Raw genomic sequence first — 24,005 nt, 5'->3', positions numbered from 1 at the left:
CCCTCTGAGTCCCAGCCCTGAGGCCCTGCAGTCTCTCTCCTCTCTCTCCCTCTCTCTCTCTCTCTCTCTGTCTCCCTGTCTGTCTGTCTGTCTGTCTGTCTGTCTCTCTCCCTCTGTCTCTCCCTCTCTCTCTGTGTCTCTGTGTCTCTGTCTCTCTCTCTGTCTCTGTCTCTCTCTCTCTCTGTCTCTCTCCCTCCCTCTCTCTCTCTCTCTCTCTCTCACACACACACACACACACACACACACACACACACACACACACACACACACACACACACCCCTCTCATCCCTCCCAGGGCCTGGAAGCACTGGCTGCACGCTGCCCCTTTCCGGGTGAGTGAGGTGAGTAAGCCTGCACCAGGCTCTGTGTGGGTCTTATGAGGCTTCCGGCCATCCCAGAGCGCCATCTTAGGACAGGAGGCTCCCCATCTTGGCATTTTGAAAACTTGTCAGTAGAGTCTCTTCAGCTACCATCCAAGGTTTCAACCCCTAAGGAAGTGGGACATACGCCTTCTCTGACCCACATACCATCCATGTGCTCTGAGGCACTTTCCGCCCCTCTTCTGGGGCAACACTTTTCTACTCTCTGGCCTGCTAGGTTCTTCAACTACTTTCTTTACAAGGTAATTTTTCTGTTAAACTTCATTAGGGGATTTTTTTAATTGATACTGTAAACTAACCTTTTGGAACTGAAAAAACCTTTTCTCCCTCAAAAAGCCCTGATATATATATTTTTTTCTTTCACAACTATTGTCTCAGCTCTGGGTTTCAAAAGTCTGTTCTTGAAACACAAAAGCTGAACAATAATTTTTTCTTTGTTTTTACATTCCTGCCTTAATAATGCTGATCCTCCCTGAGGCAACGATGCCTCCCACTAAATAATAGAGCCTTTGAAACAAGGAGGGTTTCAGAAGAGAGGGCACAACCTCGCCACAGCTGAGATGGGACTGCAAGACCAGAGGCACGGAAACGTGCAGCCGGCTTAGAGGCTCTGGAGGGATAAGAAGTTTTCTAAAAAGGAGGACTGTGCCAGAAAGGCAAATGAAAAGGAATGTGGAAAGAAATCAAGATGAGTTTTTAGAGGTTTCAGTTTCAGGCTTGGTAGGGAAATCCCTAGATCACTTCACCTCGCCTGGGGCTGCACCTCGAAGGGCATGTCCAGACTTGCAGGATCTGGACCCTGGAGAGGAGAATAAGATGGAAAAGAATAGGAAGAGAAACCACTTTAAATTTGTTCAAGATACTTAAAATAGGCAGCGATGAATATTTGGCCTCGGTCCAGATACACGAGCAAACATCCCAAATGTCTACTACTAGAGAAGAATTTAAAAGACATAAGAATTTAGTCCAAAATATGTCTGAGAGCTAGATAAAAAGAGTCATATGGAACGAGTAAAAGGAAAATGTTAGTTTTCTTCACTGTAGGAAACACAGATGAAGAGGGAATATTGTTCTGGTTTTAAAACTGGAATTAATGGTGTTAGGGCAGGCTGCCCCCAAATGTGGCAAAGTGGCATATCGATTATTTTGAATTACTTAAGAAACAGCCAATACAAGATGGACACTCTGACCCTCCTCTGTCTCCCTGAAAGCAGGAAATAAATCCCCCGTGTGAAAGGTACCCTCCCTGCACCAGGAGGTAGGGAGACATTCTTATCACCAGAGAGAGAGAAGTCAGTGCTCAGAAGGCTGTATAAACAACACTTGTTACTTTACTACCCCAAGCCCAAAGTTCTGTGTCTTGTCAGTTCTTCACAATTGTGTAGTTTCTTTGTCTAAAAAGTATAAAAGCTGCCTGCTCTGGTCATTTCTTTAGGTTCCATATCTATGAGACCTCTGAACACACAAAATTTAATTTGATTTTCTCCTATTTGTCTTGTGTCAATCTAATTATTACACCAGCCAAAAGAACCCAGAGGGTAGGGGAAAATTTTCCCTCTTCAACAGTGGCATGATTGAAATTGGGCCCAGTAATCTAAATAAAACGTACAACTATCCATTGTGTTCCAGAAACTTGCCAGAGTAAACTAAGGTTTGGGCACATAATTCCTCTTGGTTTCAGATATTTGGGTCAAAGAAGCATTTGTAAATTTTTAAAGTATTTTTGTCTGTTTATAAATAACTGAAAGAGTTTGTTTTTCACTTTTTGGTCTTTTAATTGATAATTTATTATCAATCATCTCCGAATTGGTTTATAGTTGATAATCAGATTAACATTTACTGAGAACTTATTATATGCACTTTACATATAATAACTCATTTAATTATCACAAAAACTGTGAGATGGATTCCCATTTTATAACTGAGGAAAAGTTAATTAAGCAAATACTATGTACCAGGCACAAAGTGCTTTGTATGTAGTATCTCATTTAACCCTTAAATTAAAAAAATAACTATTGTTACCAAACCAAACTTGGGTCCGCTTGCCTGCCACACAGCAAAACCAATCTAATGATACCAGGTTGTTATGAAGGAAAGTACAGGATTTATTTGCCAGGCACCAAACAAGGGAAATGGGCAGCTCACACTCAAAAGACCCGAACTCCCTATTGGCTTTCAGGCAAGGGTTTTTAAAGGCAACATGTGGATGAGATTTACGGCTCCTGGGCTTTCTTCTGATTGGTTGGTGGTGACGTGACAAGGTGATGTTTCAGGAATCTAAATCATCAACCTTCTGGTTCCAACCGGTCTGGGGGCTAGTGCTGGTGCTCAGAATGTAGTCACCATCCTTCACCTGGACAGAGGTCTTTGTTTCTACAAAACAACTCAAAGATACGCATCAGATTGTTATGTATACCTCTTGAGAAACTAGGACTCTGTTTCATTGCTGAACTATTGTTTCTTGACTGCTTTTCCTTTGTTTCTGAATTCCCTCACTTTCCTAATTAGTAACTACTTGAGTTTGCTCTTTGAACTGAGGGAAGGTCTAGAAGACTAAAGCCTTCTTTTACAAACAAGAAAACATGGAGCACAGGGGTTTTTGTACCCGGGAGGGCCCTGCAGAGTCCTGCTTGGTTTCAATCCCCTCTTTTCTTTGATACCCCTCAATCCTGAGAGGGACAGGGATGGGGCAAAAAAGGGAATAAAGTTTTAGATAGAGAGGTTTGTCATAAACTCAGCAGGGGAACTCGATTTTAGGGGAACTCAGTTTCACTATGAGAGTCTATTATTTTCCCCATTTTATAGATGAGGAAATTGAAATTCAAATAGATGAATTTGTTTTAAGGTGATACAATTAGTAAGTGATGCAGGAAGGATTTTAACCCAAGCCTACCTATTAACCCAAATGTAATGTTAGAAAGCTAGAAATAATCTATGTTTAATAGGTAGAAATAATCTATATGTTCAGTAATAAGTAATTAGTTAAATAAGTTAATGGTACATCCATAAAATTAAATATTATGCAGGCATTAAAAACAATGCTGAACATATACCATATTGACATATAAAACAAACTTTTCAGCTGAGAAAAGTAGATAACGTAATATGCACCTGTGATTTCATTTTAAAATATATAAAAATAAAAACATGCATACTTTCTTAGAAAGGAATGATGGAAGTTAAATGAAAATGCAGGGACCCTTGTGAAGGGTAGCAAAGTATGCCACCCCAAAATATGCCTCTTTGACACAGGGATTATTACCTTAAACTGATTATTTTTGAGAGCCTGCAGACACAGCAGAAGCTCTAAAACAGAGAAGTTACCCTTTTGTAAGGGACATTTACATTTATAAAGGAAACCTCTGTGCCTCTCAGTACCAGGAATCCCAGGTTGACTAAATCACAAGAGAATCTTACTAATAATAGAGAAGGCACAGACGTCAATCTGCATAACAAATTTTACCCTTGTTTACCTGGCTTTTCCTGGTAACTTCCCATAACTGGTCTCTCCCTGTCTTTAGCAGAAGATGGAATTTAAGGTAGTGGCTTGGGCCATCTGGAGAGTTACTCATTTTCCCTGGGTATCTTCCACATATACATGACGTATACATGTTAATAAATTTCTGTTTGTTTTTCTCTCTTGTTAACCTGTTTTTTATTAACAAGGGGGCCTCAACCAAGAACTCAAAAGGGTAGAGGGAATGTTTTTTTTCCCTCCCCTACACTTGTTCAACAATTGCTAAGAATTTCAGGATGGTGACAGCAGGGCATTGAACCAAGTGCAGGAGCCTTCTGGGTGCAGGGCTCTGTGTGACTGCACAGGTCACATGCCCATGCAGCTGGCCCAGTTATAAGTACTCTTTACTTTCTTCTTTTTGCTTGTGAAAGGAATCAGCACATACCACCCCAAAATATGCTACTTTGGCATAAGGATTATTTTGAGCTGAAGGCAATTGAGAAGAGGTGACACAGGAAGAACTCTTTGCCTCCCCCTTTTTACCTAAAACCGGGGCATAAATTTCCCTTTGTAAAGGTGATATAAATTTCCATTTGTAAATGTGCTTTCCTCTCCAGGAAGAGGAGAAATATAGCTCTTATCTGCCTAACTAAACAAGTTTTGTCTCCCATATATTTCCTAGTCATCTTTCCACAGTTTACTACCCACAGAGGCCCCAAACCCCTTTTCCTTTGCTCACTTCTCCACAATTTATTACCCTTTGTTAAAAACGATACAGACATGAGTCCACTGGTTTAACGGATTCTTTGGGTTTTCACTTTTATCTTGAAGCCCCTATGCATGTGAAAATATTAACATCTACAAAGAAACACACAGTTTTTCTCCTATTAATCTATCTTTTCTCAGTTTAATTGTAGGCTCCCAGATACAAAACCTGAGAGGGTAGAAGAAAATGTTTTTCCTTTCCTACACTTATCAGTATTACATTGCTTGTATGACCTGCTTTGGTAATAAGAAAAAGAAAATAAAGTAATAAAAGAAAGGGCATCAATTATGGTGATGGGAGTTTTGGAATATATACATATAAATGTAGGTATACATACACATATATGTATAGATAGATAATTTTTTTTTCTAAATGCCTGCCTTCATTCCTTCCTTCTTTCCTTCATTCTTTCTTGCTTAAATAATATGGTACTAAAGCCAGTAGGTGAAATTGAGCAAAAGTAAGTATCCACATTGGACAGTGGGTGCTAGTGGCCCAGTGCAAGGAGGTGGTTCCTAAGAGGGATGAGAAAGGCCTTTGCATGGAGTGGGGTTGTAGCAATGGCGTGGCATGTGCGCCCACGCAATATAGGGACAGCATCCGTACATGTGGGCAATTGCAGAACGAGGTGAGTGGATGCCCACTCAGGGGGCAGTGGGGATGAGAAGAGACTGATTACCTTGGGGGTTGATCCAACAAACAAATATATTGGGGTTATGGGGGCCAGGCTTCTCCCTCTTAGAAAAAGGATTTACGAATATGGAAAGGGAGGAAACTGGAATAAACCCTGAAGTATGTAAAATCAGAATTGGATATATCAGTCATTTTGTGTTTGTGTTTTCGATAGTATATGTATATAGGTGTGTGTGTGTGTGTGTGTGTGTGTGTGTGTGTGTGTAGATATATATGCCCTAGCTCTTTCCATTGAGAGAGCCTAAGGGCAATGCCATTGCAAAAACATTGAGAATACCTACTGTTCAGATCTGTTACTAAATACCATTCTCTGCAAAAATATAACAAAAGAAAAACAGACAGACAAACAAAACAAAAAAAAGCCCAAAGCTCTTTGAAGATATACTTGATTCCAGGGCTGGGGTTGGAAAAGTATAAGATAAGCCTGGAAAATTTTTGTGTGTGTGCCAGAAAGTACAGAAGTGTTCAAAGAATGATGAGAATATGTCAAAAGAACTGAAAGCCAGCCTAAAGGGGCTAGGCAAATCCGGGACAATTTGAGGGTCAGTAAACAACAATAGAAACAGATATTGCCTACTGAATAAATTAAGCAACCATGAGTTCATACTAATATACAAAAATGAATGAATGAATGAGAAGAAAAAGCTTTTCCTTACAGTATACAACACTATATATATATAATACTCACTAATAAATGTGGAAGGAATGATGGATTTAGGAAATCACCATTTGGCATCATAGTTGAAAATCTTCCAAGGCTTCTAGACAAAGAACAAAACTTTCAAAGGCAATTGATAATGGAAAGATAACTAGACTAGTAATAGACTTCTTATCTGTAACCTTGGTTGAATCAGACAATTTGCATTTATATTTACAGACCACTGGCAATATCCCTCTATCAAGGGAAGTTCTCATCCCCATGTGAGAGCAAAGTAAAGAAGTTTTGGAGTGTTGCAGAGGCTCCAAAAATATCCTACCTGTGTACCTTTCTGAGAAAATTTTCTAACCAAATGAAAATCAAATCTCATGATAGGGAAGATGAAAAGTTCAGGAAACATTGATGAACAATGAATTTCATAATATTTACAATTATATCTAAATGGAATATGACAGTTAACTGGAGATTATACTCTGGTAAGAATTTTGAAACAGGAGATTCTATGAGGAAAAACTTGATGACTGTCTGGGTTTGAAATCCTATAATTATCTCATACAAACTGAAGATTTGGGCTTCCCTGGTGGCACAGTGGTTGAGAGTCCGCCTGCTGATGCAGGGGACACAGGTTCGTGCCCCGGTCCGGGAAGATCCCACATGCCATGGAGAGGCTGGGCCCGTGAGCCATGGCCGCTGAGCCTGCGCGTCCGGAGCCTGTGCTCCGCAACAGGAGAGGCCACAGCAGTGAGAGACCCACATACCGCAAACAATAGGGAAGGTATGGGCAGTCAAATGTTCTAAAGGTTTCATTTCAGTGGAAGAAGTGGAGAAGTATTAAGCTAGTAATAGAGTGTGGTAGGAAGGCAAAGTTGTTACTTATTTTTTGATCCATTGATAGAAAGATGTAATTATTACAGTTGGGAAGACAACTATTAGTAAAATTGAAAAAATGTATGTCTGGTAGGGAATGAGCAAGTTGGAGGACATTATTTAATTTTCACATATCCATAGAAATATAAAAATAACTTCTAAAGCCAGGAAAGTTATGAGTAGCAGAATGGAAATCCAATTTATGAGTGGAGGAGAAACAGATAAAAAGAAACCTTATCAATCTAATAAGAGTGAGGAAAAGAGAGAAAAGAAAGTATACAAATGTACAATAAAGTGGAAGAAATAAAATTAAGTCTATAAATTTTCACTACCATTGTGAAATTCTCCTATCAAAAGGCAAAAACTCTCAGATTGAGTTTGAAAATCAAATTCGATTATATTCTGTATCAGGCAGGGCCTCAGTAAGATGACACATTGGAAACAGGATAATTTGAGAAAGGCCTCCTCTGGAAGGTGTGCATGGGGAGTGGAAGTACAAGGCATAGTGTGATACTGGGTGAACACCAGCAGGGCTGTTCCCACTCCGAGGCCCAAAAGGACAAAGGGAGGGTGGGATTCCCAGAACCTGGAAAGAAAGAATCATGTAGAGTAGGACACCCAGAGAGGAGCAGTGACTCTTAGTTGAAGGTCATAGAGGTGACATCACAGGAAGGAGTCAAGAATTAACTTCAGTCTCCCTCCCTTGATTTAGCCAGAGAGCAAGGGAAGAAGTTGGTGTGGTCCCTACAAGTCAGCCCTTTTGCAGGGACCAGAAGGGTGAATAGTGGGTCCAGAGGAGCAAGCAGACAAGATACTTGCCACACATACTGTTTACAAGCACTAGACCAAAATTAAAGCAACAAGGAAAACTTTGAAGAAAGGAAAGGTATGTAATAGTAATAGGATGTTAATAGGAATTTCCTATTACCCAGAAGTTGTGAGATTTATGCTAGACCCAGTGCTGGGGAGCAGATGGAGACAAATGTTCTCCCATAAGAGAACTATCTGGAAGTCAAGCTGCCAGAATATCCCGGCAGGACTTCCTAATGGGCACATCAGCCAGTACCCTCCTCTCCCTAGTCTGTGTAAAGAAAGATTTGGGGATGGGGAAGAGTGATGTTTAGGCCTTAAGGAAAACAATATTCCTGGAGAGAAGCACTTGAGGAGATGCACAGAGATTGTAAATGAGGTGACTTGTGTCCAGTTCCTTGGCTGGATGCTTGCTGAGTTGCAGAACACACAGGTATGGTCAGGTGATGCCACCAAAGTAATGCATACAGAGAGTTCTTGGGAGAGTAATGTGATCTCCTGAAGTATGGGGCATACCAGAACATGGACACTGTGTCTACTTCTGGCCTGGAGAATCTTGAAGATGGCCACTGAATGACCCATGCCATCAGGGCTTGAAAGAACAGTGGTGAAGTGTAACCAGGAAGAAGATGAGGCAACCGTCCTCCCATCCCAAGTCCAACTTGATGTGACATGATATTACGGAGGATCTTATACTTTTTCCATAGTAGATAGAATACCAGCCACTATATCATTGGATAGTTATACCACATTTTAAATGACTTCTCTACAATCTACATGGACAAACAATTCATACAAAGGCTACTGGTAAATTAGGTACATGAAGTGCTTAACCAAAGCAGTATTTGTAACAATGGTAAAATACCATCTAAATGGCCCAAAATAGTGGATGGTGAAATGAATTATACACGTATCAACTAGATGAAATTTAATTCTTAAAATAAGAATTCTTTAAATTGTGTAGCAAGATAGGAAATTATACTGTTAAGCAAGGAGAGTAGCATAAAAAAAATATTCCTAGTCTATGATTGGAACAGGGTAAAAAAGGGCATACACCAATGAGCAAATACAAAAAGCAAGCACAAATAAAACAAGAACTGATGTCTTAGGCTAGTGGAATGTGGATGAAGTCTTTTTTGCAGTCATCACTTCTGTTGTCATACAGTTGCTTAAGCAATAAATGAAATCAAAGGCTCAAAACAGAGAAACAAATGGGTGGAAGCAGAAGAAGCAACAATTAGACAACCCTTGAGGAATTTTGCTTTAGAGGGAAGCAGAAAATGGGGTGGTACCTGGAAAGGTCTGGGCCAAGGGAAGGGAGGGACTTTTATGAAGTTAGGGAAAGAGCTACATATTTTTATGCTGATCATATTTTTATGATCTACTGGGAAGGAGCAAAACTGATGCTGGGGAACAACCCTTCAGCAAGGGAGAGGAAATGTGAGCCCATACTCAGGTGGAGGTGGGCACGGGGCAGGTCAAGGGCCACATAGAGTACATGGGAGCAGATAGAAGTAGGTTGGCTGTTTGATGGTGGGAAGTTGAGGGAATTCTATTCTGATTGATTCCATTACCTTCAGTGAAATAAGAAGCAGAAGGAGGAGTCAACTAAGAATGGGGTTTGTTGGAAGTTTAAGATAAAAGGAGAAGTGTGAAACGGTCTCAGAGGTTGAAAGTGTTAAGCAACCGAGGCAATATGGTAGAATTCCCTGAGAAAACTGAGGGTCTACTTGAGGTTTGGGCAGTAACAGGTCTTCTTGACATATCCTGTGCAAGACAACCTATCTCAACTATATGATATCAACGCCTTGAACACATGGTCTTTCTTTTTGCTGTGTCTCTTAAAGAGCTCAGTTTCGGTGCCGTAAATTGCTAGTATCCTCCCTTTTCATTTTATGTGTGAACAATGATGTTGAAAGTACACTTGCAAGCAGCTGTCTTGAAGTATCAACTTCCATTTACTCTTTGAAAGTTTTATCATTATACCAGAACATCTTCTGGAAATATCAGAATGAGCTGACCCTAGGCACTGACGCCATCACCCATCAGAAGCCATGACCTGTGATTTATGGGTGTGAATTAGATCGTAGACTCTCAAGAGAATTGACACCCTCAGCAACTGCAAAATGAAGAAATCTGTGTCATTTTGCTCAGGATGAGTGAGGTAATTTTTCTGTTTTTTTTTTTATTTTGGTTTTGTTTTTGTTTTTAATGTGATGGCTTTAAGTGAAAACAGGGCGACACAAATTGCATGACTAGCTCCTCTCAAAAGTTAGGTATTTTTTGCAGCCTACACACTGATGTCACTAACAGTACTTAATACCAGTGAGGTGGATATGATTGCACAGTGGGATTTATTCAAAGTGTATCAGGAAATGGGGGAGAGAAGTGAACACATTAAGAGGAAAAATAAATTTAAATTAAGTGCTTATAATAATTGACCAAGAAAAACGGTCAATGAATATTTTATCTTTTGTTCCTTTAAAAATCCATGTCCTATGGAAATGTGATGAGCAGAAAAGAACAATTAAAAGGTACAGGTACCTGACTGGCTTTTCCTGTCTCTTTCCCCAAATGTCAGGCTCATAGGAACCCCTATGGTCCACCTCTGTGCAGATGAAAATCTTTCCTTTCCAGACTAAGAGTCAAAATTCGGAATATTTATAGCCTGAAGTTATTGTCTGTGAATCTGGTAACTTGGACCAGAGAGTGTTGCTTTGAACACTGGTATTTTAGGCACTTTCCAGATAACATTGAAATGACCTTTTCTTAGCACTTGCCAAACTTATGAAAAAATTTAAAAATCTAAATTAACACAGTAATTTAGTGAACTGACATTTTTTGCACATCAAGGTGATGCCCGAGATGATACCCAAAGTGAATATGGAAAAAAGAGGGACTCTCATCATGCTTTCAGGAAAAGTGTAAACTGACACAACTTTTTCAAACAAACTTGATAAAATGTACCCCAAAGTCTTAAAACATTCATTTATTTAATCAGAAGTATTTATTTATTGAGTGTCTTCTATATCAAGGGCTGGAAATTATATTCTATCAGTGAGTGAATAGACATTACACAAATAATTAGAAGTGCAATGAGCCCCATGAAAGGGAAATCAAAAGGACATAAGAGCAAAGAATTAGTCCTAAGAAAGTAATTAGAATTATACAGTAAGATGTAATTTAAACAGTGAGAACTACCTAAATGTCCACAAGCAGTGGATTAAGTAAATTATTGTATATCCATGCAATGCAATAATACGATGGCATTAAGAATAAAGCTACAGAAAAATACTTAATGACATGTAGAAATGTTCATAATATACTGGTTAATGGAAAATGTTATAAAAATGTGTCCAGTGTGACCCAGTTTGGTAAAAACTAAACTATTTATAGATCTCTATCCTTATCCATCATCTATGAAGGATACACCAGAAAATGTTAGCATTATAATTGCTGGCTAGGGATATTACAGCAATACTTTCTTCTTTGTGCTTATCTTCATGAACATTCTTGTAGTTGTAAGAAATAATAATAGTAATAAGTATATAATTGGGCATGGGGTAACTGATATTTGAGAGAGAAGACCTAAGGAGTGTATTATTCAACTGTTCTTCTAAATTACGTAAAATCTGTTCTTGTATTAAATTAGATCAACAGAATACAGTGTTTCTGAAATACATTTTTAAAATCCTCTACAGAAATGCTTTCACCAAGTTACAACTGAATGTTGAACTTGGCTTTATTAAGGAAATCTGAAGAATATTTTCTTAATCTTTGGCGAAATTACAGTTCAAAATATTGGTCCTTACGTTACTTACTGCTCCCTTTATAAAGAGCCACTTAACAGATTTCTAAGAGAATTGATGCCAGGAAAGAGTTAACTTTTCCGTGAGCTCTTATCAAATAGCACACATTTTAGAACACAACTTATTTCCCTTATTGCCTTGTCTGCCAGGAAGATTAGAGCTAAATTCAGTGATCGATTAATGTAAAGATCCAGCTCCTGGTACAATTAGTACTGTCCTTTTAAGTGACATGTGTTGCTCATTTTTATAATTTTAAGCTCTTCTGTCTTTTAATAGGCAAGTCCCCTCAAATTGTTTTTCTAAATAGACATGTAAGGTAGAGAGATATCCAGATGCTCTATAATAAATAAACAGGAAAAATTGGAAATTAGTACTCATTTGCTGTTCGTACATATACATAATGCTAAAGTTTTTAAATAGTTGTCCTTATAATAACATTATTGATTGTTTTTCTAACTATGTTTGCCTTTTACATGGATAGTGAAAACATTAACTTTATCTCAGCCTATTTGAATTGCAATGGTTTTAAATAGAATCTTTAAAATAACTTCATTATTCTATTAGTTAACTACTGGTCAGAATGTTAGTTTTTCAGACAGCACATTGTTTTGGAGAGTTTAAATTAATGAAATGCATTTTCCGATCATAGAAGGAATATTGAGAGAACACTTGAAAATTTCAAGTCTAGTCAACACTGGTTCCAGTTTTTTTGTTTTTTTTTTAATCACTACTCCTTTCTGTATTACTTTTGTGAGAAGACCTTAACACTAATTTGAAATGAAATTTTGTATTCTCCTAATGACTAGGGACTGAAGTGTTTAAATAACCTTTTTCATCCCCAGGGAGATGACTGCTGTAGGTCAGTCTTGAGGTCATTGGCTGAAGAGTTACAAAGAAAGTCATAGTTTTGGCTGAAGATATAGTAAATTGGACTACGATAAAGCTGATGCTTCCTCTGAGATGAAAGAGAAAAATATTCAATCCTCTCCTCTGAACATAAATAAACATTGGCTATAGTTAGCCAGTTTGGGTGGGTTGGAGTTTAAAATATTTCTAAATTTGGTACACATTACCATATGTAGTCAGGTTAAAGCTACTGATGTCTGGGAACATTTCTGGGAAAACAGAAGTATATCCAAGAAAAGATACAGAATCTTAGAACTGTAGAGATGGAAGCCCTATGGTGGTCCATTCTCCTGTGTCTAGAAAGGATGACAAAGAGTCCATAATAAGTAGAAACTCTCTTTGGAGAACTGAAGGAAGAGTGTTTCTGCAGCTTCTTGCTGTAACGAACTTTCATTCAGCCTTTGCATAAAAGAACCTGATGAAAAGTGGGAATTTGCATGATTATGGTAATCAGTGTTACCCTATCTTGAAAACTCTGTCTTGTCAATGTCCCCTTAAGATATTAATGTTCCAGGGCTTCCCTGGGGGCGCAGTGGTTGAGAGTCCGCCTGCCGATGCAAGGGACACGGGTTCGTGCCCCGGTCCGGGAAGATCCCACATGCCGTGGAGCGGCTGGGCCCATGAGCCATGGCCGCTGAGCCTGCGCGTCCGGAGCCTGTGCTCCACAACGGGAGGGGCCACAACAGTGAGAGGCCCACGTACCGCAAAAAAAAAAAAAAAAAAAAAAAAAAAGATATTAATGTTCCATATGTGATGTATTCAAAGTTCAGAGAAATTGTACCCTCTTATCTGCTCACTAAACATCTATTAATGAAGCCCAGTTATGGTAGTTTTGGGGGCAATTATTTACCCTATTGGTTTCTACTAATCATGTGATCTTTTATTTTTCTTTTTTCAGTATACCAACAGCAATGATGACCTTTATTTTCAAATCATGGACAATCAGAGGTATAGATTTACACGGGGATTGTAGGCCTGGGATTAGGCCATTGAATTTTTAACTTCCATGTGGTATTTTTTACGTGACTTTTTTCTAAGCCAGATTCTGCCATGCTATACTTGCTCAATTTATTCTTTTTTTAAACTTAGAAGCAGAACTTTACTATATCTACTAATTTTACCTTAATCCTTCTAAGTTGTAGAAAGGCTTTTAAGTTTTAATTTTATCATCTGTACTACCAATTAGCATTTCCAGCTTTATGATGCTAAAACTTTAGCAAGAATGGCACCTCTGTGAAGGCACGAGCGCTGTTCACTGGCCAGAATGTAACACAGTACAGTTACTTTGGAGGTGAATTTGGCAATGTAGTTTAAAATTAAAGTTGAAAATGCAGGAACCCAATAAATCCATCGCTAGGTAACTCTGGAGAAAAAGTTAAATATATGCACATGGAGATGGTCATCGCAGCACTGTTTGTAGTGGCCAAGACTTGTGTAAAACCTAAATGTACATCAGTCAGGAAATAATTTAGGACTCTGGAATACTCTGTAGCCATTAAAATGAACAAGGTAGATCCATGTTTAATTATCATGGAAAGAATTCTAAGACATACACTGAGCGAAAACACAAGTTACTGAAAGTTAGGGAAACGTGATACCATTTATGTAAAGATACATACACTCATACTAAATAACACTGTATCTTTTCTATGGTACACATATGCATGTAAATGCACAAAGAAAAATCTGAAGTGATACACCCCAAACTGAGAAAAATGGTTTTATCTGGGAAGAAGAAGGAAGTGGGGGTGGAGTCCAAAGAATACTCTCACCATTATCTGTAATGCTTGCATTTTTCACAAAGATATTGTATAACTTTGTATTATTGTACAAAGTTAATTTTTAACCAGTTAAAACCCAACAACAAAAAGAATGAAAAGAAACCTAATGAAAAGAAACCTAATTCAAGGTGTCAATAAAAATGTTTAAAAGGAAAACATCCATAAGCTCACATTAAAAAAATACTCCTTCATTTTATAGAAATGGTAAATGAAGAAATAAGAAACCAATTATAAGACATTAGCTGCCTGAGAAAGTCCAGGAAGATTCTCAACATGTCCTTGTGGACATTTGGGGAATGGGCACCAAATCAATCCCTGCTCTCTCCTGTTCCGTGATGTGGCCTATTTCTGGGCCCTCATCCCTTCATATTCAGTATGAATTTTGGTTTTATCTCTTATAATGGAACTGAAAATTAAAATACTTCAGAGTCCAACTTTGAGGAGCGAGGCAATAAGTGGATGAAGGGATACCTACAAAGATCTTCTCTCAAAATACAACTGCAGCCACTTTCCATTGGGGAGGATAAGATGGAGTGCAGAAGTCAGCAGAGAGCTGTCCCTGGAATCCTACAGGACGTGGCCAGAGACGACACAGGGCATCTTTACTTCATGGACCCTCTGCATTTACTTTCTGGTTTTTATTGAGGAATTTTACCTCAAATTATTATATTTTTCTCATTACATATGTTTTCAAATAAGTAGGAAAAATTAGTACATGCATATGGTTTAAAAAAATCAAGTAGTACAAAAACAGTACAATGAGAAGTCTTCCTTTAACTGCAGATTCCAGTCCCTAGAGGCAGACACTCCTGAAATATTCTGTCTATAAAAGCACGTATTGGGTTGGCCAAAATGTTCATTCGTTTTTTTCTGTAAGATGCCTCTAGTAGCACTTAGTTGTCTTTAACTTCATTCGAAACAATTTTGTTAGATTGTATTGTGACAGCTGTCGTATCAGCGTGTATTTTAAAAAAATTATCAATATTGGTGAATTTTTGTGTAACCCTTTTAATATTGAAGTTGGAAGAAAAAAGCAACATTTTCGGCATATTATGCTTTCTAATTCCAAGAAAGGTTAAAACGCAACTGAAACGCAAAAAAAGATTTGTGCAGTGTATGGAGAAGGTGCTGTGACTGATTGAATGTGTCAAAACTGGTTTGCTGGAGATTTCTCACTGGACGATGCTCCACAGTCTGGTAGACCAGTTGAAGTTGATAGTGATCAAATTGAGACATTAACTGAGAACAATCAATGTTACACCATGCGGGAGATAGCTGACATACTCAAAATATCCAAATCAAACGTTGAAATCATTTGCACCAGGTTGGTCATGTGAATCACTTTGATATTTGGGTTCCTCATAAGTTAAGCGAAAAAAACCTTCTTGACTGTATTTCCGCATACAGTTCTCTATATACATAATCTACATAACGAAAACGTTCCGTTTTGAAAACAAATTGTGATGGGCAATGAAAAGTGGATACTGTCCAATAATGTGGAATGGAAGAGATCATGGGGCAAGTGAAATGAACAACCACCAACCACGCTAAAGGCTGGTCTTCATCCAAAGAAGGTGATGTTATGTATATGGTGGGATTGAAAGGGAGTCCTCTATTATGAGCTCCTTCCGGAAAACCAAACGATTAATTCCAGCAAGTACTGCTCCCAATTAGATCAACTGAAAGCAGTACTCGATGAATAGTGTCTGGAATTAGTCAACAGAAAATGGATAATCTTCCATCAGGATAACGCAAGACCACATGTTTCTTTGATGACCAGGCAAAAACTGTTAGAGCTTGGCTGGGAAGTTCTGATTCATCTTCTGTATTCACCAGATATTGCACCTTCGGATTTCCATTGATTTCAGTCTTTACAAAATTCTCTTAATGGAAAAAAATTCAATTCCCTGGAAGACTGTAAAAGGCACCTAGAACAATTCTCTGCTCAAAAAGATAAAAAGTTTTGGGAAGATGGAATTATGAAGTTGCCTGAAAAATGGCAGAAGGTTGTGGAACAAAAGGGTGAATATGTTGTTCAATCAAGTTCTTGGTGAAAATGAAAAATGTTATCTTTTGTTTTTACTTAAAAACCAAAGGCATTTTTCTGCCAACCCAATATATATTGCAGGCATATGCATGTTTTCCCTTCATGAAAATGGAAGCATGCTAAACACATTGCAATATGCCTTACATTTTTCACTTATTTTCTACTTTTTCAGTATACCTAGATCATTCCACAGCCATGTATATAGATTGACTTCATTAAAAAAAAAAAACTGCAATAGTTCTTTATAAATTGCATCTGGCAATGATGGGCTCTCAAAAAACATTAAATGAATGACTCCACATAGTTTCTTTCATAAGCCTCTAATGAAGACCATTTTATTGTTTATTTCCAGTCTTTTGCAACCACAAGCAAAGCTGAAGTATATATGTTCACACATCTTTGTGCATGTGTGTGAATATGTCTGTAGGATAAATTCCTAGACAAGAAATTGCTGAATTAAAAGATACACTTATTTCAAATATTGAATGCTATTGTTGATCGATCTCCCACCAGCAGTGAAAGAGAGTACCTGTTTCCTTCAACTCTCTAATCCTATATGTTAAACTTTTTGACTGTACCCATCTGAGAAATAAAACAATGTATTTCTTTCCCTCGAATGTTTTATATTTTGTTTATATATTTTAAAAGGCTTCTTTATGTAAAAATTATGTATTAATCTATATATTTTATTTATATTTCTTTTTCTATGAACTACTTGTTCATGTTCCTTTGCCAGTGAGTCGTTTCTCACTGATATTTAAGGTCTCTTTGTTTTTTAGTTTAACTTTGATGTCACAGATACTGCATAATTTCCCAGTTTGTCGTTGCGGAGCACAGGCTCCGGACGCGCAGGCTCAGCGGCCATGGCTCACGGGCCCAGCCGCTCCGCGGCATGTGGGATATTCCCGGACCGGGGCACGAACCAGTGTCCCCTGTATCGGCAGGCGGACTCTCAACCACTGCGCCACCAGGGAAGCCCTGTCATTTATCTTTTGACTTGGGTTTAGAGCAGGGAGGGGGACAGCACTAGTGGTGGATACTTGTGTTAAATTTATATAATTGAAGGGTTTGTTCATATAGCTTTCCCCAAACTAAGGAGCAGTCTGTCCCAAAGGTAAATTCAGGTTCCTGCTTCTTACACAGTTGCTTTAAGATGACAGGGGTTTTTTTCTGCTAGTTTTTGCACATTAAAAAAAAAAAAAAAGTGCCTTGAATTGACGGTCAGGATGTCCCCTTTACACTAATGTCAAATAAGAACAAATGGACAATGATATTCGAATCTCTCTAATCTGAGCAGACCACACAGAAGATAAGGAATAGCAGGGTCTTTCTGTAAGGGGCTATCTTTGAAATAATATTTATTATTAACAACAATTTATTTGAATGAAATTAATATAAGGAAGGCTGAGCTCCTCTGATTCAATAGCTTTGTCATCCAACTCTTACTATAGGGTTGAGCTAATTAAAAAACATAGAACATATGAATAAACCTAGTTACTTCTAGCATCCCTCTCTTTTCAAAGGTAGAAGAACAAGTCCTTGCGGTTGTCCAGTGGCCCTCAGGGAAGCCCAAGATAATTTAAAGGTAAAAGACATCATGAAGTTTTTATTTTTCTGAATTTAGGAGTTGATCTTGGGAAGGCAAAATCAAAGCCTATGAGAGGAGACTGGTCACTTGATTAATATGGTCACAGACATCTGAAAATAGTGCATGATTGTAGCTTGACTGTCTATGTAGAGTGACAATACACTATTTAAAAATAAGCTGACCGAAGGTGACGTAATTAAGCCTTGGCTATTTCAGGAACTTCAGTATGTTCCTTGTTTATTTATCTGTTTTTAAAAATCAAGGACACAAAATCCACATAAAGCACAGATCATTATTCTGGGTGAGACCAGAATCTGCCACCTGGGCGTGAAAGATAAACAGTAACCTTTTTTTACGTCTCATGGAGATAGAGGTGCTCACGCTATTATACCACAGCTGATGGTCATAATGATGACTCGAGAACTGATTAGATGACTTCTGATGTACCAGGCTTTAGAAGTCAGTAATTTGTATATTTTAGTAAGCTTTCATAAGGAAATGGGCTTGGTGTGATTTCATTCAAAAACGGTTAACATTTAGAGTCATTGACCACACCCATACATAATGTAGACGAGGAGTTTGGTTTTCAAAAACAACTTTCTAAAATGAAATTAGTGCATGTGTTCATTTAAAATATATATATATTTGTTCAGACTGCTTAGTGCCACTAGGTCCAAGGATACAGCAATGTTTAGGGCAAAAAGATCTCTCCTTTAAGGGACTTTGTATTCTGTTGAAGTGAGGGGACAGATAATATATAATATAAGGAAACAAATAAACAAGACACAATTTTAGATAATAAGTTTTATGTAATAGTGAGTAGCCAGAGGTTATTTTTATAAAATAAAAATAATTTGACCATCCAAGGTATCAGTACTAACATTTAAACATATCTCATTCTAATATGGGTTTGGGAGTATATAACAAATGGGATATTATTCTATAGTTTTGTAAACTACTTTCAATTAACAATACGTATATTGCAAGTACTTTTCCATGTTATGAATTCTCCTACAAAGCCGTCTATGTGGCTACATGGAACACATTGGTTTCTATGACTATGACATGATTTATTTAAATTAATTTGTTCACCTTTAATTATTTGGATAATCCTTCATTTTTTCCTTATTATAATCAATGTTGTAATAAACACCAAGGTTGCTAAATGTACGTGTCTGTGATTTTTTTCTTTAGAGTAAATTTCTTGCACCAAAACTTGGCCTAAGTGATATTTAATTTCAAAAACTTAAGGACTTGGAACTTCCCTGAAGGTCCAGTGGTTAAGACTCTGCACTTCCAATGCCGGGGGCGCGGTTTTGATTCCTGTTGGGGAACTAAGATCCTACATGCCAGGTGATAGGGTGAAAAAAAAAACCTGCTAAGAAAAAAAATTTAAGGACTTGATGCACACACTTTTAAACTGCCTTTTCAAAATGCTACAATAATTTATCCTCCATCTGGCAGCTCATGAAGTTTCCAGTTCACCCTGTCCTTGACAACCTGGGGTGATATCATTTCTTTTTTTCTCTCAACTATATAGGAGAAAATTTTCATTTTTATTTCAACATGCATTTCTTTATTTTTTTTCTAAGATAATTCACATGCCATAAAATTCACCATTTTTAAGTGTACAATTTACTGGCTTTTTAGTATATTCACAAAGTGGTGCAACCATTACCACTATCTAACTGCAGAGCTTTTTCGTCACTCCCAAAACACCCTACACCCGCTCGCAGTCACTCCCCAGCCCCCTCTTCTCCCAGCCCTTGGCAGCCCCTTTATCTACTTTGTATTTCTGTGGATTTTGGTCTCTTCTTGACATTTTGTATACATGGAATCATGCTCTTCTTTCTGGCTTTTCTGATTCCACTGTAACAAGGTTCATCTATGTTTTAGTATGTATCAGTATTTCATTTGTTTTTAGAGTCAAATAATATTCCGTTGTATGGATATACCAAATTTTGTTTATCCATTTGTCAATTGATAGACATTTGGGTCGTTTCCACTTTTTGGCTCTTATGAATAATGCTGCTATGAACATTCATTGACATGCTTTTGTGTGAACACAGTTTTCATTTCATATATATATATATGAATGCAATTGCTAGGTCATACGGTGACTCTATGTTTAAATTTTTGAGGAGCTGCCAGACTCTTCTCTATATTTATGTTCCCACCAGCATTGTATGAAGGTTCCAATTATTCCACACCCTTGACAGCCCTTGTTATTTTGTTTTTTGTTTGTTTGTTTTTTATTATAGCTATTTTTGTGGGTGTGAAGTGATAACTCATTGTGGTTTTGATTTACATTTTACTAATGACTATCTTGAACATCTTCTCACATACTTACTGGCTATTTTTGTAGATTCTTTGGGGAAATGTCTATTCAAATACTTTGTCCACTTGTAAATTGAGTTGTCTTTTTACTGTTGAGTTGTAACTGTTCTTTATATATTTTGGAGACTAGACTCTCATATATATGATTTGCAAAATTTTCTCCCATTCTCTGGATACCTTTCATTTTCTCTATAGTATGATTTGATACACAAAACTTTCTAATTTGGATGAAGTACAATTTATCTATTGTTGCGTCTTTAGTGCCATATCTAAGAAACCATTGCCTAATCCAAGGTCACAAAGATTTATACCTATGTTTTCATCTAAGAGGGTTCATAGTTTTACATTTAAGTCTATGATCTATGTTGAGTTAATTTTTAAAAATATAGTGTGAGGCAGGGGTCCAAAGTAATTCTTTTCACGTGAATATCTAGTCCCAACACCTTTGTTGGAAAGACTCTTCTTTCCCCATTGAATGGTTTTGGCATCCTTGTTGAAAATCAGTTGATCATAAATGTCAGAGTTTATTTTTTGACTCTCAATTCTATTGCATTGATTTATATGTCTACCCTTAATCCTGTATCACACTGTCCTATACATTGTAGCTTTGTAGAAAGTTTTGAAATCAAGTCTTCCAACTCTGTTCTGCTTGTTCAAGACTGTTTTGGCTATTCTCAGTCCTTCACCTGTCCATATCAGTTTCATAATTGGCTTGTCAGTTTCTTCAAAAAAGGAAGTTGGAATTTTGACAGAGAATGCACTGAAGCTGTAGATCAATTTGAGTATTACCATCTTAACAATATTGTCTTTCAATCCGTGAATACAGCTGTCTTCCCATTTATTTACATCTTATTTAATTTCTTCCAAATAATGTTTTGTAGTTTTTGGTATACAAGTCTTGAACTTCTTTGGTTAAATTTATTCCTAAATATTTTATTTATTTTGATGCTATTGTAAATGGAATTGTTTCCTTAATTTCATTTTTGGATTGTTCTTTACTAGTGTTAAGAAATACAACTGATTTTAATGTACTGATCTTGTATCCTGCAACCTTACTGAAGTCATTTATTAGCTCAGATAGTTGTGTGTGTGTCTATGTTTGTGTGTGTGTATTCTTCAGGGTTTTCTATATATAAGATTGTGTACTCTGCAAATACAGATAGATTTACTTCTTCCTTGGCAAACTGGATCCTTTTATTTCATTTCTTGCCTAATTACTCCATTATAAGAACCCACCCTTATGACTTCATTTAACCTTAATTACCTACTTAAAAGGCCCCATCTCCAAATACAGTCATACTGAAGGTTAGAACTTCAACATAGCAATCTGGGGGGGGGGGGGACACAATTCAGTCCATGACAGTTATCTGCAACTTACAAGAGTTGTAAAGTTGCTCAAAGACAAAGGTACAGAGACCCCACAGAATCAGATAACCTAGACAATGCCTAATTTTCCATTGAAGATATATAGTAATCATTTTTGTCCACTTAAAAGTCTTTCAGATTTTTTCCCTGCAATTAAGAAAAAAGTATTTGCTATTCTTATACGTTTATTTGTCCAATTGAATTTTACAGTATTGTTAGATTGTTTTAAAATGGTGCTAAAATTTTAAACTAATATTGTTTAAAAAATTTAAGTATGGTTAGGGGTATTTGACATTGTTATTTTACTGTATGTTTCCATCCAGGAACACTTAAAATTTTTTTTAAGTTCTCATTAAGCCTTTGTACTTTTCATCATTTAGATTCTGAACAATTCTTATTAATTCCAAAGTAATTTACCTTGGTGTTGTAAGGGAAATTCCTCTTTCCTTTATGGTTCCTAAATAGTTATCACTGGAAACTAATAATTTTTAAAAATAATGAGTTTTGTATCCATCATCTTATAGAATTCTCCTATTGGTTCTAGTTATTTTTCAAAATTATCTTTATTTTAATATTCATCCTTATAGTTGGGTAAATTGAGGATGTAAGTTGAGTGCTTATGGTTCAGCTGAGAGCAAATTGATTGCATCTAAGAATATTTTGTCTGTCTCTCTGTACGTGTACAGGGGTGTGTTGAGAAGAGTCTGGGTAGGAACATGAGACAACTTTCTTAATGATGTCTTCTTGGAATTAACACTATTTGTCTTGGAGACCTAGATTCCCAGAGCTGGCTTATCCATTTCATGTGACATCTCCTCCTCTGGTTTTAGAAGGAACTAGGAAACAAGTAGTTATTGTACATGGGATGCAGGTCCTCAGGACCTGTGGTCTGTTAGCACACAGATTCCTTAACTGCTTGTAGGTGTTCCCCAAATTTCTGGATGCTACTGTTCAAAAATATTTTGACTTAGCTTTTATCCCTTTGCTCTTGGAATACTCAGGTTTGTGTGACACGGAGTTCAAGGCTTCTTCAAATCTAACTCGATTTCAAAGTTAAGTGGCAACCTGATGCATGCTGCAGTAGCTTTAAGCATTCCCTAGGATACCCACAAAGATCGTCTGGAAGGGAGCTGTTTGTCTTAACAGATTTTCAAAGCAGATAAAACCTGTCCATTTTGGAGAGAGATGTCAGAGAACATACATCAGCCTGGAGAAGAGTACTCGTGGTTTTAAAGCTCCAAAGAATCGATTCATACGTCCTAGAAATGCATCTAGAGTTAAACACCTCTTGGAGACTTATGAACAAGTGCACTGATGGATAATCTTTTGAAACCAAATATGTTCTTAAATAGAGGAATTTCTGTATTCTCACATCTTCCAAGAAGCTTTCCCTAACCGCTGCCTACCCTCAAGCTGAGTTACCCCTTATCTGAAATCTCACGAAACTTTATTTTTACACTTCTATGGCCTTGACACTTTCTGCTGGTATTTGTGTTGTTCGTGCTCCCCATGTATCAGCCTCACTGTGCCAGAAGATTGGGTATCTCCCACTGCACTTACTGAAATGCTTTGCAAACAGTAGGTGCTCAGTATATGAAGTTCTGTGGATGGACATTTTGATAATCTGTAGTACCTGTTATATTCTACTGAAAATTAGCAAAGTGCAATTAACTTCAATTTTGTAGTTTGGGATTTTCAGTAAACTACCCTCCCTCCAAGAAATGCCTAACAGTTTAGCTAGAATAAGACATTAACATACTTCCATCACGATGAGGATTTGAGGCCCTTCATCTTTCCACTTTTGTCTAATTCAAGTTAGTCAGGCTAGTAAAAGAAAAGCCTTTTCCTCTTAGCAACGCAACCCGCTCCCCTTCTCTGGCCTCTTTCTTCGCTTATGTTAGTGAACTACTTCAGCCCCTGCCTTCAGTGTTAACAGTTTGTGCTTGTGAGTAACCCTCGGCTTTTGGTGATGAGAGATGTTCGAAACCTATTCTGACACAGAACCCTTCCTCGCTTCCGATTCCTCTGCTTCTTGGGGGTGGAAATAGTTTCTCCGCTTTGAAACGCTGGCAGGGAAAAAGAATGGGGGAGAAAATTGCATTTAAACTTTTAAAAGTTGAATCACGGCTGGTTGCACAGCAAAAGTTCCACAGTGTGGAGAAAGTCTGAATGTGATTTGGGTTGCGCGGGGTTGGGCTGGGCGCCTTTGGGGGGAACCGGCGGGGTCGAGCCCCCGGAGCGGCGAAGGCCCGGGCCGTGGCCTCCCGCCGCATCCCCGCACCTCCCCCGCCCCCTGGCTGCGTTCGGGCTGCGCCCCCCCCCCCCACGCCGGGCACGGAGGTCGCGCGCTTGCGTGTTGCGGCCAGAGCGCCCGACCCGGAGACCGGTCCCATAAAACGCCGAGCGAGTAGGGGGCGGCGCGCAGGAAGGGAGGAGGACCGGGGACCTGCGGGGCTGGTGGGCGTTCGCGGGTGGAGACGTAGAAGATGTGACGCCGCGGCCCGGCTGTTGCCAGACCAGCGGACGCTGTGCCCGCGGTT

General features: G+C 38.1%; 1 long non-coding RNA gene across 1 annotated transcript; it reads left to right on the top strand.

The window, feature by feature from the left end:
* The first annotated feature begins 275 nt into the window (after positions 1-275).
* On the top strand, positions 276-18,920 carry LOC137223435 (uncharacterized). The gene is made up of 3 exons (XR_010942870.1): positions 276-342; positions 9,622-9,796; positions 12,284-18,920. It is a non-coding gene; the product is annotated as an uncharacterized lncRNA (long non-coding RNA).
* The last annotated feature ends 5,085 nt before the right edge of the window (positions 18,921-24,005 follow it).

Source organism: Pseudorca crassidens, chromosome 4 (assembly GCF_039906515.1).
Source record: "Pseudorca crassidens isolate mPseCra1 chromosome 4, mPseCra1.hap1, whole genome shotgun sequence".
Classification (NCBI taxonomy): domain Eukaryota; kingdom Metazoa; phylum Chordata; class Mammalia; order Artiodactyla; family Delphinidae; genus Pseudorca; species Pseudorca crassidens.
This window is presented reverse-complemented; position numbering and strand designations above follow the sequence as displayed.